At 41.7% G+C, this 16,168-nt stretch overlaps 1 protein-coding gene and 1 non-coding gene across 2 annotated transcripts in view; both read left to right on the top strand.

Moving 5' to 3' along the window:
- The window catches only part of AK5 (adenylate kinase 5), a 211,164-nt gene that overhangs the window by 130,187 nt on the left and 64,809 nt on the right, over nt 1–16,168 (top strand). The gene's annotated exons all lie outside the window — the stretch shown is intronic.
- TRNAV-GAC (transfer RNA valine (anticodon GAC)) lies at nt 7,911–7,982 on the top strand. The gene has a single exon. It is a non-coding gene; the product is annotated as a tRNA-Val (tRNA).

Raw genomic sequence — 16,168 nt, 5'->3', positions numbered from 1 at the left:
GTAAAGTCTTCACATGGTGATTATTTACTGTAATTTCTCGTGCCTTATTTTAAACGCAGGTAGAAAATACTGTAGAACAACAGCTTTTTCACTTAGGCTTTTGAAAGGACCCCCCCACAATACGTTATAGAAAGAGAGGAAACGTCTTTCTCCCCCAGGAGATTATAGATAAGGACCCGGACAATGTCTACTTCACTGCAATTCCTCAATTCTCTGCATAATGCTTGACAAGGTATAAGAGGCCAATTCAGAATGTTTTCTCCACAAATAGAATATAGAAGAATCTCAAAGGGCAGAAGTCTGACATTCTGTAAACTCTAACCAGAGAACAGGGAATCAAAAAAAATTATGGGGCAATGATGAAAAATGTTTTTCATTTACATGCTTTCCAGGGAGGGTTGCAAGGGTGTTGAGGGATCCAAAAGCTATCAGACGAGAAGTGGTTGGAGGATCTAGAAATATCTAGATGGAGAAGTACATTTTCATGAGAGCGCAGTGACTAGCCAGGCTCTTGTGGGTCTGTTCACGCCGTGGCGGGTGGGGTCTGTGGTCTGGGTCACACCTGTGTTCCCGGCACGGGCGCAGCACCCGACATGCTCAATAATCAACCATTCAGTGAGGAAATTCAGTTATCTATAAGGGGCTGTATCATTTAAGAAGGCGGCGTTAAACTTCTGTATTACTATGTAATAGAGACTAGGGCCCCAGAGATGGAAATTACAGAGTTGGAATTCAGGTCAATGCAGGAAGGCGTTTTCTAACTAGGGTTACCTTTGGATACATCATTGAAGATACTCAGATAAATTCTAGGCAGACGTTCCTCAGGGATGCTTAACATAAAAGTGATTTCTGTACTGGGTAGAAAAATTATGTGCCTCCTAAAGTCCTTTCCTTCTCTGAGTCTGTTTAAGTAAAGGCCAAAGTGTGTGTGTGTGTGTGTGTGTGTGTGTGTGTGTGTGTGTTTGTGTAACATCAGCTCCCACCATCGTTATCTCAGAAATATCTAAATTCACCCCCACTATCCTGCTTCAGTACCTAAAATCCCATCATGTGGAATCCAAAGGGGATAGGGGTGATACTGTGTCACTAGAGGGTCTCTCTCAATTTTTCATCATTAGCTTATGCGATTGAACCAGATGTGGCTAACTGCAGCTATAGTAAAACCTCCATCATCTTAGAACGTTGTTAATTGCACATTCGTTTTCAGGTTTAAATTGAGACCAGTAGAAGTTACTGCATTATGAAATATCAAAAATCACAGAAGCTTTATTTTAAAAGGTAACCCTATTAGGAGGAGTAGAAACATATAAAGTCATTGTTGGCCATTGACCCTGAAGCATGAATGAGTTCTTTGTCACTAAGTAGAAGAGGTGGTGTACAGGGGTGCACAGTGGGTAAAACCACGGGCTGGGGGGCCAAGTGCCTGAGTCTGAGCCCGGTTTTGCTAATTACTACGCATGTGACCTCAAACTCCTCTACGCCAGAATTTCCTCACTTGCAAAATGGGGTTTTGTGAAGACTAAATGAGATAATATACACAATACATTTAGAACAATAATAATAGCCAAAATGTATCAAGTGCCAACCTCCGATTCATTTTTCAGTTATCCTAACAGCCCTACCTCCAGCCCCAAGGTTCAGTTGAGACTTAAGAGATATTAATGACTTTCCCCACGTTGCACACTCCGCTCTCTCCAGCACCAGAGCCTGAGCTCCTAGCCTCCACTGCCTCCTCACTGAGGAGGCTGCTTTCTAGCCTTGCATTTATGAGGGATTTTTAGTGCAAGAACCTGGAAGAAGAGTAGTAACAGTAATCACTAAAACTTCTCAAGTGCTTATTATGTTTCAGGCACTATTCAAAGCACATTATGTGCATGAAGCCTTGTCACAATCTTTATTTTTTATTGAAGTGCAGTTGATGTAAAATATTATATAAGTTACAGGTGGACAATAACGTGATTCACAATTTTTAAAGGTTATATTCCATTTATAGTTATTATAAAATAGTGGTTGCATTCCCCATGTTGTGCAATATATCCTTGTAACATATTTCATACCTAATAGCTTGTACCTTTTTCTCTCCCACCCCTAGGTTGCCCCTCCTTGCCCTCCCCACTGGTAACCACTAGTTTGTTCTCTATATTTGTGGGTCTGCTTTTTTGTTGTTGTTATATTCACTAGTTTGTTGTATTTTAAAAATTTTTTTAATGGCGGTACTGGGGATTGAACCCAGGACCTCACCCATGCTAAGCACACATTTTTTACCATGGAGGGTGCCATCCTCCATCCTCTCTTGTATTTTTTTAGATTCCACATATAAGTGATGTCATACAGTGTTTATTGTTCTCTGACTTATTTCACTCAGCATTGTCCATCCATATTGCTGCAAATGGCAACATTTCATTCTTTTTATGACTGAGTAGTATTCCACATCTTTATCCATTCATCTGTTGATGTGAATACTTAGGTTTCTTCCATACCTAAGCCTTGACACAATCTTATGACTTTTTTTTTTTAACCACTTTACAGATGTAGAACTAAAGCCCAGAAAGGCTAAGTAACATGTCAAACACTCAAAACCAAACAGTCTGACATCACTGAGACTAAGTTTTAGCCACCACGTTATGGATGGCCCTTGGTCTAGCTGAGGACTTTGGAAAACCAGGAAACGATCTTCAGTTCCAAGATGCAAAGGAAGAAAGGGTGTTGGGGTGAGGAGGGCAGCTGAGCCATTTACCTCTTTCATTATTTTGCGAGAACTTCCCATGAGGTCAGGAAGGGAATGGGCCTGGAGAGGAACAGATGGGATGGACTCTGGAGGCACGCCACATGGTCGTGGGGAGGCGCCTTTGTTTGCTTGTCTTGTCTTTGGTTTGGATGACTCATGAAGAACACACTTGGTTCTAAACAGTAAATGCAGCAAGACCCTTTTAAAACCACTTTGCCTTTCAGTTAATCTTGTCTAGAGGAAACCGGCAGAGAACACAATCTAAAACTTGGAGTTTTTTTACTGTATATTCATAACCTTGAAGAAAAACTCAGAGTCAACAGCTTTTATTAAGTATTTATCCTGTACCAAGAGCTCTAATGATCTGGCTTAACCCTCACCACAGACCCGGGAGGAAAGCATCTTTATCCCCAAGGTCACACAACTAATGATGTGTTTGCTCCAAGTGCATCTCTTTCCACTAAGCTATGCTGCTGCCCCAGAATCTATAATAATGACCCCTAGAAAAACCTCACCTCACACACACACACACACACACACAAACTAGCTTATATTTTATCCTAGTATTTGCAACCATAGGAGTTAATTTCACAGGCTTGTAAAATGAGCAAGCCATCTAAACAGATGTCTAAGGTTGTTAAAAAATGGCAAGTCAGTGATTGCTTCTCCTTCGATGCATAATATGCTTCCATTTCCTTGTGTTTTCTTAAAGTTACCAACTTTTTTCTTATTTATAAAAGCAAAACTACCTGCCAGGGAAAGTTTGGAAAGTTACAGTGAATATAAAAAAGGAAATTAATGTTAACATTTTTGAGTATTTCGTTGATTAAAAGATACTTAATAAAGTTTTAATCAAAAATTTTCATTTAATAATATAGACTTTCCCATGTTACTAAATAACTCTTGTAAACACATTTTTAATGACAGTATAAAATATAATTCTGTAAGACTGTATTTATTTTCATCATTGCCCACTGCAGGGCACTTATTTTTCATCTTTTCACTGTTATAAACAATGTGCCCTGGCATGTCATCGCACATCAGCTCTGCCCAAATCTCTGATTATTATTCTAGGAGAGATTACTAATACCAGGATTTCGGGGTCAAAGGATATTAAGGGTACTATTACAATATTTCCTCTTCCTTTTAGTCAAATCTACTTCAGTAATAAAGCAAGCATTGTTGATGGGGGACAAGAGGATTCTAAAGAGAAAAAAAGTTATTGGTGAGGCTGTTTATCTAATTTTTTTGAAGTAAGAGCTGTCGAACTGGGTCCAGTTTAGTCCCACATGACTTAGGATGCAGAGCATACACTAAATACTAAACTACCTGCAGTCCATTGATCAATAAGCCAGTCTTCCCAGATGCCAGCCAGCCTCGCAGCCAGGCTCAGGGAAGCCTCTAGGACACGCCGCAAATCCCTTCCCAAGTTTGTCCTTGCAGACAAGTGAGGTCCACATCAGTCTCCTGTTTCATAAGCAGCGTCTGTGTTTCTTTGCGCCCGGCTGTGTGCTTGTGCTTCATGCCCTTCTTCCTTTCTCTAAAAAAATGCTCAAGTTCTCGTCATTTCCAAACACACAGGCTTTCTTAAATACTTACAGCTAGTTCCCAGAACATCTCCATTAATCTTCTTGTGTTTCATTTGACCTCTCTTTTATCAGTGGAGGAAAATGTGTTCTTACAGGCATGAAAGAAATTTGTAGAAGCAAAACTAAGAAACAAAAGTAAATCGATTCTGTAAGATATATAGGCCAGACCAAAAGCTATAGAGAATGATTATAACAAACACTATTTACCCACTGAACAGCTTAGGAATGAAACATTGCACATAATTGAAACCCTCTGTGGCCCCCAATCACATTCCCCTTTCCCTTCCCGGAGGTGTCTACTGATCTGAATTCAGTGTTTACCAGTCCCATGTCTGTCTTTATATAGCTCTCTATGCAGCTGGGTCACTAGAATGTAGGTTTCAGGAAAGCAGGCACTTTGCTTTCGTTGCTGCTGTATCACCATTATCTAACACAGCCACTGGCACAGGTTAGGTATTCCATAAATATTTATTGTATGTAAAATAGACTGTGTTGTTTGCAAGCAACGTAGGGTGTTTTTTTCATGTTTCCAACCCCGTAAAAATCGCCCCATATTGTGCATATCCTTCTCAATCCATGCAAATGATGTAACTCTGCGTCACTCGTTTTGACTGCCATGTAACATCCCAGTGTAAGACCAAAAGACGATTTAGTTATCCGTTCTTCTAATAATGAGCATTTAGGTTGTTTCCGATTCTTGATTTTGTAAATTTGGTGCAGTGAACTTCCTGGCACTTTCTTACTCAACTGTGTAAGGATTTCTCTATAACAGACAGCAGGGGAGAACATGGAAAGGGGCTGGCCCTTGCCTCTGATAAACCTCTTCCTCTTCCAGATCTCTCCTGGGGTGAACAGGAAGTTGGGAGGTCAGCACGGTCCTCTGGACATCAGCTTCCTCGCAAGTGATGTGGGGCCACTTGGCCAGCCAGTCTTTCCGTGGGTTTGGGCATCTTCAACTTTAGCACACATTTCTAAATTGCTCTCACTAAACTTATCCTTTTAAATATTTAAATGTAATAATTACATACCAAAAGTAATTAGACTCATGCAATTCTATCACTTTATGCAATTCTACCAGTAAAAAACCATGTAAGCCCAGTAATGCTACACCTGAAATACACATTTCACTCTAAATTAGAAACATTTTTAGGAACAATGGTCCAGTAGTTAGGTAAGGTCTGTAGACTGCTTCCATGTAACATTTCTGTATTTTTCTTAATCAGGCCCTCTCTCCCTGAGAAAATGGAAATTTCGTTCTCAGTCATGGTATAGGGTGCCCCTTCTTTCTCTCCTCCAGGGTCTTACTACAGTCTGAGAAGATTTACCTGGTCTAAGAAGTTTGAGGAAGGGGCTTCTGGTCTTCAGCTCTTTATGGTCAACCTGAGATGCCTACTGTTCAAGCCTAGGTGATCCACTCAAAAGTGGACTGCCCCCCTCACAGCATGCATGCTAGGGGGACCATCTGGACCACAGGGGCAGCTGAGATCTCAGCCATCCACCTGCCATCCCCACTACTGGTCTTGGCATTTCCTGGGACTGTTGGCGTGGGAGTGGGGTCAGATCTCCTCCATTCACAAACTGCCAGTCCCTTCCATGCTGAGATATTCCCACTCCCCTGGCTGGGGAAGGCAGTCTTGGTCTATTCCCCTCCCCTCAGTTCTCACTCTCACGACACCCTTTCTTGGACAGTATTACTCCTAAAGCATAGTATTCTCTTATATATATATTTTTTTTGTAATGAACCAATAGCAGAAAATAAGGCACAGTTACTTCTTCATCACATGTCTGACTAGCTTTATTTCTAGGAATTTCTAATCATCTTGATTTTCATCAGCTTTTAATTACTCTGAGAATTAAATAACACAGCAGGAAATTAATATTTATTGACAAGAAAAAAATCATTGTCAGGCACAGTCAGGTTGCATAGATAACACCTCTTTCTACCTGCAGCTCTTCACTATGGAAAGTGAAGCCAGGCAAAACTAGGTTTTAAAAGCTTTGCAGCTGATTCTAATGTGCATCTGGGGTGAGACCCATTGCCACTGGCTAAGAAGGCAGATAGCTGAAAGGGATAAGAGCATGTTTATCTTAAGTTTCTTGAACTAGGAAATAGTTGCTTAAATATATGGGACTTCTGAATCAATAAAATTTTAATTTTTAATTAAATTCTAATTTTAAAAAATTTAATCTATTCTGCTTTAAAGAAATAAAGCTTACACTCTTATCAAGTCCAGTGTGAGTACCAAGTAGAAACACTGACATTCAGAGAAATCTGTGAAGGCTCTAAATCTTAGGGTCTTAAAACGAGCAGAGTGATCACTTCTGGCTTCGGGTACATCTAGTATCTGAAAGATAGGACATAGTTCTAGATCTTGCCCAAGAATGTAAATTTCACTAATGAAAGAGTCATCAAGGTAGAAAAAAAGAACATTTTCAAACACGGACGGAGTCTGGTGGATGCTGATAAACTGACTCAGACCTTATGGAACGGGTCACCACACACACACACACAGTAAGCAAAGGGGTAAATAAGAGGTTATGTCATTCCTAGCTTCATTGCAAAACGTGGATCAAATGAAGAGCATTAAAATAATAGTAAATGTCACAGGAAACATACAAAGCAAGACAAAGAAAGAATGGATGTTTGCTTGGAGACCCACTCCTCCTTCCTTTAAACAGGGATTTGTTACCAAACTCAGATTAGAGCATAAATGTGTTTGCTCACATACATGAGCCTCAGTGAAAATGAAAAAAAGCATAATATCCATTCTCTTGTGGAAGTTAATTTGTGAATCCTACCATTCTACATTTCAAGTTGTTTTAAAATGATCCAGAGAGTCAGTCAAAATGTTCTAGGAACATTGTTTGAAGAACAGAAAGTTTTCTTTGTAGAAGGACAAACAGTGGTCTTTGAAAAGCATTTCTGACTTTCTACTTTTTAAGAATACTTCCTGTCTTTCCTTTCCAAACACTTATCCTATCAAAAAGTTTTAGACAAGAAAGCAGATGGTGTATATTATCCACATTTATTAACTTTAGCACTGCAGCTTCCACACAAGAAGGTGAACAGGCCAAGGAACGCTTTCACTGCCTAGATCTGGGGTAACTTGGTCTGGTGCATTGTAGGTACTTAGCAAACATTTGTTGACTAACAGGATGAATGGATGGATGAGAATTATATGTGAGTCCTGAATTTTTTGTTTATTTTTTACTTGAATAATACATATTCATTTTATAGAAATTATTAAATGTAGATATTTAAAAGGAAAACATCTGTAACCAAGCACCCAAGTGTAAACCACTTAATGTTAACATTTTAATTTTTATAATAGATTTTTGTATGTACACAACCATTTCTATAAAAATGGGGTCACAGTATTTCTACTCTTTAGTTGCCTATTTATTCACATAATACTATGTTGTAAATCTCTTTCAATATTAATCAATGTGCTTCCTCACTATGTTTGAGTAGTTGCATAAAACACAATAGTTTGGGAATCTTGCAGGTCTCTATGCCTTAAAATAATAAATCTGGGTTTGCTGACAATATTCTTGAGATAGGCTAAGAATATTATTATTAATATCTTGGGGTGGGGAGTATAGCTCAGTGGTAGAGAGAATGCTTGACGTGCATGAGGTCCTGGGTTCAATTCCCAGTGCCTCCCTTAAGGAGGAAGAATATATGTACGTATATGTGTGTGTGTGTGTCTATATATTTAAAAAAAAAAAACTTGTACCCTGCTTTACGGCAGAAAAGTAATTTGTATCAATTCTGTGTAAACTAGAACTTCTACCATGCTTCAGTTTATCTGAAAATTTGCTCTCTTGACTACTTTGTGTTCCTGCTGCCTTATTTGCATCCTAGCATCAAATCCTTTTTTTATGGCTTGTAAAGAATTCAGATCCTAATGGATAATCCTGTGGGGTTATAATAAATACGGATTAGTTGGGTGTGAATTAATGAACCATTTCCAAAAAATTATAGGAGTGTGTTGGAGAAAGGACCTTCTTTTTCTCTCCTAATATTTGGGGGGACCCACTAACTAGCACCCTTTCTCCCTGCCTGACTTCTGAACAATTGAGAAGTCCCCAAAACACTCCCCGTCTCCTCTGGAGAGGAGTAAGTGGGCAGAGCTCAGTAGAGTTAGTCTGGTAATAAGTTAGGCTCACGTTGACTTAATGCTTTACGGTTTTTGTACAGCATCCCATCTGAGTCAAGAAAATGTTGATGTGTTGATTCAACAACTACATTTTGAACACCTACTACATGTCAGGCACAATGATGGATTCTGGGGTTACAAAACCTAATTAAGATTTTCTTAGTCCTTACCTTCAAAGATCTCAGTCTTGTGGGAAAGACAATCATGTTACAAAAGCATATCCTCATTATGTAAGTATCTTAGCTAAGATTTTTTTGGTTGCAAGTCACAAAAATCTGTTTAAATTAGCTTCAGCAAAAAAAAAAAAAAAGTAAACTTATTATAAAGCTTTGGGGACCTGTCACAAATCCAAAGAAAATGCACCTGAGCATTAGGAACAATGCTAAAGTAGGTGCTGAAAGGCCGTTAAGAATTTCCCTCCATTGTATGCAGTTCCTTCTTTTTCTCTCTTTGCAGACCTCTTTACATAGCGGTCTACCAACTGGTCCAGCCAACACAGAGGCCAGTCGTCTCAGTCTAAATTCCTCAGGAAGGATGGTAATTGTCCAAACTTGGTTCAGGTGTGCTCTTGATCCAGTCACCTGTGGTCAGGATAACATTTTAGGGGCAGGATGGGCACAGAGTCCAATAGATGCACATTCTGTTGAGAAACTATAGAAACGCTGTGAGTCAATGAGGAGAGAGCCACTTACTCTGGCTTCTATGTTCAAGGCACTGTGGAAGGTGAATGACATACGCAACTAATTTTAATGTAGGACAGAGTATGATGTGGTGTGCACTTTCACAGAGATGCAGCCTGCACTGGAGCACCTGGGAAAAGGAGATCCATCCCAACGGGAGGGAGGAGAGAGATTCTTGAGTTCAGTCTTAAAATGGGTCTTCCAACAAGAGGGGTTGTAGGTAGCTAGGCAGAGCATTCTAGGGAAAGGCAATAGGCTGAAGACAGAGGCTGGAAACAGCAATGTGCACAGAGGAACAGCCAGGAGGGCATGAGGGGCAGACAGAGGCACGGACGAGCCTGGGGGGTGTTGTTGACTGGCTGGCTGGTCTGACTCCTGCTGAAATTTCCAAGCCCCCTCTCCCCAGGACACATTTTTCTCATTCATGAAAGCGAAGTGCTGCCACTTCAGGGTCCCGTGGAGAGAATACTGATATCAGGCCAGGGGAGAAAAAGCAACAGCTCAAGATTCCCTTTTTGAAAAGCTCACTGCCACTTTCAGTAGATGAAAACTGTGTCTCTGCAATTCATCGAAGGCAGTGAGTAGTCTGTTCTTGAGTTGCTGTGGCAACTGCTCAATTAACTGGGAAAAAAAAATGAAGAAACATGCACTGTAGTGGTTCTTGAGCTGAACATTCTTTTTTTTTTTTAAAGAAGGAAAGAAAGAAAGAAGGCAGTGTGTTTGGTGAGTTATTCTCCCTAGGCTGACCTAAGACTTTGAACTTCACTTTGCATTTCCAGCAGCGTGTCCTGTTCACCCCTCCCCGCCAAGCCAGGTGCTAGGCTGCCGTCATCGTGGTTGGGAACACGAGCTCCAGATTTCATCTTGGAACGTCCTGTGGGAATGTTTGCCTACATCCGGCTTCCACCAAAGGATGCTTGGATAGATTCTGATTTTTAAGGTAGCGGAGTGGAGCCCATATGGAAAGAGCAGATGGGAAGAGTAGGTGGGTCTAGCACTGGATTTGACCCCAGATTTAGCTTCTTACCTTAGACAAGGAATGTGGCTTTTGGAAGACATAAAAAAATAACTCCTGCCTTGATAACCTAAGAAACAGAGGCTATAATAATAACACCCAAGATTTGTATGATGATTTACTATTTACGAAACTTTCAGTCGGCATCGTATTTCCTCTCAGCCACCACCCTCCGGGGTGGACGTGGTTCTTTCGGCTTTATACAGGACGCCTCCAATCCATGATTCAGCTTCATGAACAAGCTTTAGGAAAACACAGAACTGATCGCGTCACTTCCCAGCTTCCAGGCCTCCATGCCTTCCTGCCCTTTGCTCCTGGAGCAAAACCTGAGTCCTCACCGTGGCCCGGAGGCCCTGCCGGAGGCCTCAGCACCCCGGCCTCCCTCCGTCCCTCCCGGCTCTGTGCCCAGCCCAGCCGGCCTCCCCCAGCTCCTCTGGGGTGCGGGCTGCACCTCCTTCGGGCCTTTGCAGCCGCTGAGGGCTCTTCCTGGGACAGACTTGTCTTTCCCCGCCCACCCTCCCCTTCCTTCCCCACTTGGTCAACTTAGAGTCCACTCCCTGACCCCAGTGCACACCAGGGCTCCTGTTTTAATTTTCCTAACACCCTGTGTTTGATATAATCCATATTTAATACACATTTTCTTATGTGATTACCTAATTAATGTGTCTCCCCAACTAGACACGCCGCTCCTGAGCACAGCGACCAGGTGTGTTCGCCGGCCCAGGCCAGTGCCCGGCAGGGCAGGCCTCGGTGTTGAATGACGGCCTCAGTGACGTGACCAAGAGCACCCAGCAGTTTGGACTCAAACCCAGTCCCTAGGAATCCAGGGCCTTTCCTAGCATCGCACACTGCATGGCAGGACTTAGGGAAAAACCCATTGTGTAAGCTACTGCACAAATATGAAGCATTGAAATCCAGAGAAAGTTCAGTGGGTCCTGTGGGACCAGATTAACTCAGATGTGGACATGTGTGGACGTATTATGAACAGTAACTCCTGGAATCTGTGCTGGGGTCCTCCTGCATAGAAAAGAACGTCAGGGCTCCTAGTTCGTCCATTCTTAGAGAAAGAAAAGCTCACTGGGTCTTTGTACCTGATCCTCTGGTTCTCACGTCCAGAGGTGTGACACTGACATTTGTGTCACCCCTACCCCCAGGCCTCAGTTTCCCTTCTTGTAAAGGGGGGATCCTGAGTCCTCCCGTGCAGACTTCCTTGAACCTACCCACGCGTTGAGTATCCCTCTTTCCAGCCTGCGGTCTCTTGTGCACAGAGCTCGGTAGTGGGTGGACTCAGAGCGGGGGCGACACTTGGGAAGGAGGAGGCTGACAACTTATAAGTGTTTCTGGGAAGCTAATGTTCAAAAGTAAACATTGCTTTCAGCATAAAATAATTATTGTATGGATCACCCAGTTCTCATATAGTAATTTCTTTTTTTAATTGAGATGTGACTGACACATATTATGCTCATGTTAGGTGTATAACATAATGATTCCATATCTGTGTATCTTGCAAAATGATCCCCACAATAAGTCTAGTTAACATCCACCACCACACAGTTACAAATATTTTTTCTCATGATGGGAACGTTTAAGAACTACTCCCATGGTAACTTTCACATACGCGATACAGTACAGGGCTAACTATAGTCACCACGCTGTCCATCCCAGGACTTATCTCATAACTGGGAGTTTGTGCTTTTTAACTGGAGGTTTATCCCATCACCCATTTCATATGATAATTTCTTACCTGATTTTTTTTTCTAAAATAGATACCAATGTGTCAGGTCCATGGCACCATCTCCTCCATATTTAGCCCCCTTCAGGGCTTTTACTTCTTTCATTTTAGTACATATGCAGTAAAGACATGAAGAGGCAATGATGAGAAGGACTGATTCCAGCCTTTAAAGCATCCTCGTTGTCCTTTAAAGTCCCATGTCTTGCAACTTCAGGGGAAGGAGACCATTCTGAGCTCACAAGATGTGTCCAAGCAGACAAGTCCTGCCCCTCTCCCGAGGCGGAGCAGGGTCACCGTGAGTAGCACACTCTGCAGTATACCCTGGCTTCCTCTTCATCTGATTCTCAAAACAGTGTCATTGTGTAAGTAGGGAAGGAATGGTGGTTCCTATATTGTGAATCAGGATGGGAGGCAGAGAGCAGCAGTGGAAGCGGGGCTTAAACACTGGGATTGGGTCAGATCTGGGCTGGAGGCCTGGCCTGGGACCATGTAGGGACGGCAGGCACAGGCTTATAAGTACAGTGCGTGTTTACCCAGAACAGCTGAGGGCAGGAGGTGGTGGAGGGAGTGCCATCTGATGGACACCATGGCAGTGGCATTTGCAAAAGCTGTAAAACTCTCGTTTGCTTTTTCCTCTCATAGTTTCTTCATTTTCTATTCTGAGTATTTGATGGGGAAAAAAAGTTGATCGAACTGCAACTCAAGGCAGACCACTGCTAGTCCATGCAGTGCCTTTGTGAGAATTAGAAAAAGCCTCCCTTACTAGGCACACACATTCTTGGGGTGCATGGGTTGGTGAGTGGATTCGGCCCCCAGCCAAGAATATTTGCGCAGTGCACAACTGTGGAACCGTACATGGCAACCCTGTCTCACAGGCAGGCCACCTTGCATTTGCAGCCACAGAGAGAGGGCTGCCTTCTCTCAGCAGGAGACATTCAGCCCTTCGTTTTGAATGTCCCAGCTTTTAAGGGTTAACTCCTCTTGTAGGCTTATCAGCTGAGCCTCCTTAATTTCTCTTTGGCGGTCGTTTCTCTTTTCTGTACAGCATTCTGTATGAGGGACTTTGAGCAACAGAAAAGAGCAGTCTGGCTTCCTGGGCTCCTGCATCTGTTTGCTTTTTGGTGGTGAGCTGGATGTGTGCTTTTCCAGTAAGATGTCATCGTGCCTTTTAAGTATTCCCCAAATACTCTTTGTCAAAGGTATTTCAAAAGATAATCAAATCTTTCTCTTTTCCTCCTGTGGAACTTTGTACAAAACAAAGAGACAATATAAAGTGCAACATATTCCAGGAGGCACACAGCTGGGTCACTCTAGAAACCAACCTGTTAACTCTGCTCTGCATTGTCTTGGGTAAATTATAACAGAGAGCCCAAAGAGACGGGGCAGAGTCCTTGGATTGGAAGATTTCCAAATATTGTTTCAAAATAAAAGGTGCTGTGTATCAGTGATCTACTGCTGTGAAGCTGCCCGGAACTTAAAACAACATCCCCTTATTATTTCTCTTGAGACACCAGGGTTGGCTGAGCAGATCCACTGATCAAGGCTGTGCTCAGCTGGGCTCACTCACACATCCACAGTGTGAAGGTCACATTTATGTGTTAATTTGGCTGGGCTATATAGTTCCCAGTTACGTAATCAAACACCCATCTTGGCCTTACCATTAAGGTATTTTGTAGATATGGTTAACATCTGCAATCGGTAGACATAGATACAGTAACGTGTACAATCGGACTTGATGTAAAAGAGGTTATCTTTTTTTGATTGAGACGTAATTGGCATATTGTGTTAGTTCTAGGTATACAACATAATTTGGTATGTGTATATATTGCAAAATGATCACCACAATAAGCCTAGTTATCAACACACATAGTTACAATGTTTTTTCTTGTGATACCTTTTAAAATCTACTCTCTTAGCATCTGTCAAAAATACAATACAGGGGGAGGGTATAGCTCAAGTGGTAGAGCACATGCTTAACATACATGAGGTCCTGGGTTCAATCCCCAGCGCCTCCTCTAAAAATAAATAAACCTGATTACCTCCCCTACCTCCTGCCAAAATAAAAAATAATTAAATAATATGATAATAAATAGATAAAATATTAAAAAGAAACCTTTAAATTTTTTAATAAATTTTAAATTTAATTTAATTTAATCAAAAATTTAAATAAATTTTTTAAATAAATTAAAGATACAATATGGTATTATTAACTATAGTCACCATGCTGTACATTATATCCCCAGGGCTTATGTATCTTAGAACTGGAAGTTAGTACCTGTTAGCCACCTTCACCCATTCATTTTGCCCACCACTGCCCTCACCTCTGGCAACCACCATTCTGTTCTCTGTATCCATGTTGTCACAAATGGCAAGATTTCCTTCTTTTTATGACTAAATAATATTCTATTGTGTGTATATATATATACATATATATATATACCACATTTTCTTTATATATTCATCTGTTGATGGGCATTTAGATTGCTTCCATGTCTTAGCTACTGTGAATAACGCTGCATTAAACATGGGAGGACAGCTATCTTTCTGAGATAGTATTTTCATTTCCTCTGTATAAAAACTCAGAAATGGAATTGCTGGATCATATGATAATTCTATTTTTAATTTTTTGAGGAACCTCCATACTGTCTTCTATAGTAGCTACACCAGTTTCCATGCCCACAGATAGTGAGATTATCCCTGATAATATGGGTGGGCCTCATCCAGTCAGTTGAAAGGCCTTAAGAGCAAAACTGAGGTTTCCAGAAGGAAGAGGAAATTCTGTCTATGGCTTCCCGTGTCACCTTCTGCCCTGGAGCTTCCAGCCTGCCAGCCTGTCCTGTAGATTTCAGACTTACCTAACCAGTTCCCACAACTGGGTAAGCCAGTTCCCTATAGCAGATCTCTGATGGAAGAGAGAATCATTAAATCCTGCTGGTTCTGTTCCTTTGACAGAACTCCTAACTGGTCAGCTGCCAGGTCAGCCAGGGCCTGCCTGGGCCAGGATGGCCTCTCTGGGTGAGTGGACTCTGCTCCTCATGGTCTCTCATCCTCAAGCAGCCTCCCTCTGCCTTCTCCTCATGGCAGGGGCGGGGGCCACGGCAGAAGGTGGAAGCCTGCAAGGTTCTTGAAGCCTCAGGAATGGCACACCAGCACCTCTGCCTTGTTCTGTCAGCTGAAGCAAGTCACAAGACTGGCCTGGCTTCACGGGTGTGGAAAAATACTCACCTCTGGGTGAGAGGATCTGCCAAGCGATGTTGCAAGGGATGGAAATGCAGGGAAGAGTGAAAAATGTGAGGCCACAGTTGCCACTAACCTACCACAGACAGTTTGATACGATGATGCAGAAGTGGACAGACATCAGAACCATTTTGAACCATCAATATGCCTTTTCTCTCTTTTTAAGGCATTTTCTCACTTCATTTTCTCACTTATAAATGGAGGATAGTAAAGTCTGCCTTGTGGTATCAGCATAGAATAGTAAGGTCTCTGTGAAACAGTAAGCTGTCTGCTGCTGTGCCTGGCAGGAGCTCAACAAATACTTTTCTTTGATAGAAACACTTGAACACCTACTGAAATGCAAGAAAAGAGAAGGCAAAATATATCTGAGGCACAGGACTGGGCATTTTTTAAGTGTTTTTGTAGAGTTAGCGTGCATGAGTAGGATCAATGGATAAAGGAAATGTGGCACATACACGCAATGAAGTGTTATTCAGCCATCAAAGAGAAGAAAATCTTGCCATTTGCAACCAGGATGGACTTGAGGACATTGTGCTAGGTGAAATAAGCCAGACAGAGAAAGACAGATACTGTATGATCTTACCTATATACAGAATCAAAAAACAAACAAATTCATAGGTACAGAGAACAGACTGGCGGTTGCCAGAGGTGGGAGGTAAGATCAAAAGGTTCAAACTTCCAGTTATAAGGTAAATGTCATGGGGACATAGTGTCCAGCATGGAGACTATACTTAATGATACTGTATTGCATATTTGAAAGTTGCTAAGAGAGTAAATCTTAAAAATTCTCCTCACTACAAATGAGCCTCATCTGGTACACATGGAGCCAAGACCAGTGTTTCCTCTGTGGTCTCCTGGCAGTGAGTTGAGTTGGACATATTTCTGAGATGATGAGAACAAGAACTTATAGGAAAACATCAGAGAAAAAATTTTCTTTAAAATTTCTTATTAGAGACATCAACATTTCAATTTATACAGAGAAGAAGAAAAACAGCATTCCTCTTAGAGAACTAGGTCCGTAAACCAC

Source organism: Vicugna pacos, chromosome 13, assembly GCF_048564905.1.
Source record: "Vicugna pacos chromosome 13, VicPac4, whole genome shotgun sequence".
Taxonomy (NCBI): domain Eukaryota; kingdom Metazoa; phylum Chordata; class Mammalia; order Artiodactyla; family Camelidae; genus Vicugna; species Vicugna pacos.
This window is presented reverse-complemented; position numbering and strand designations above follow the sequence as displayed.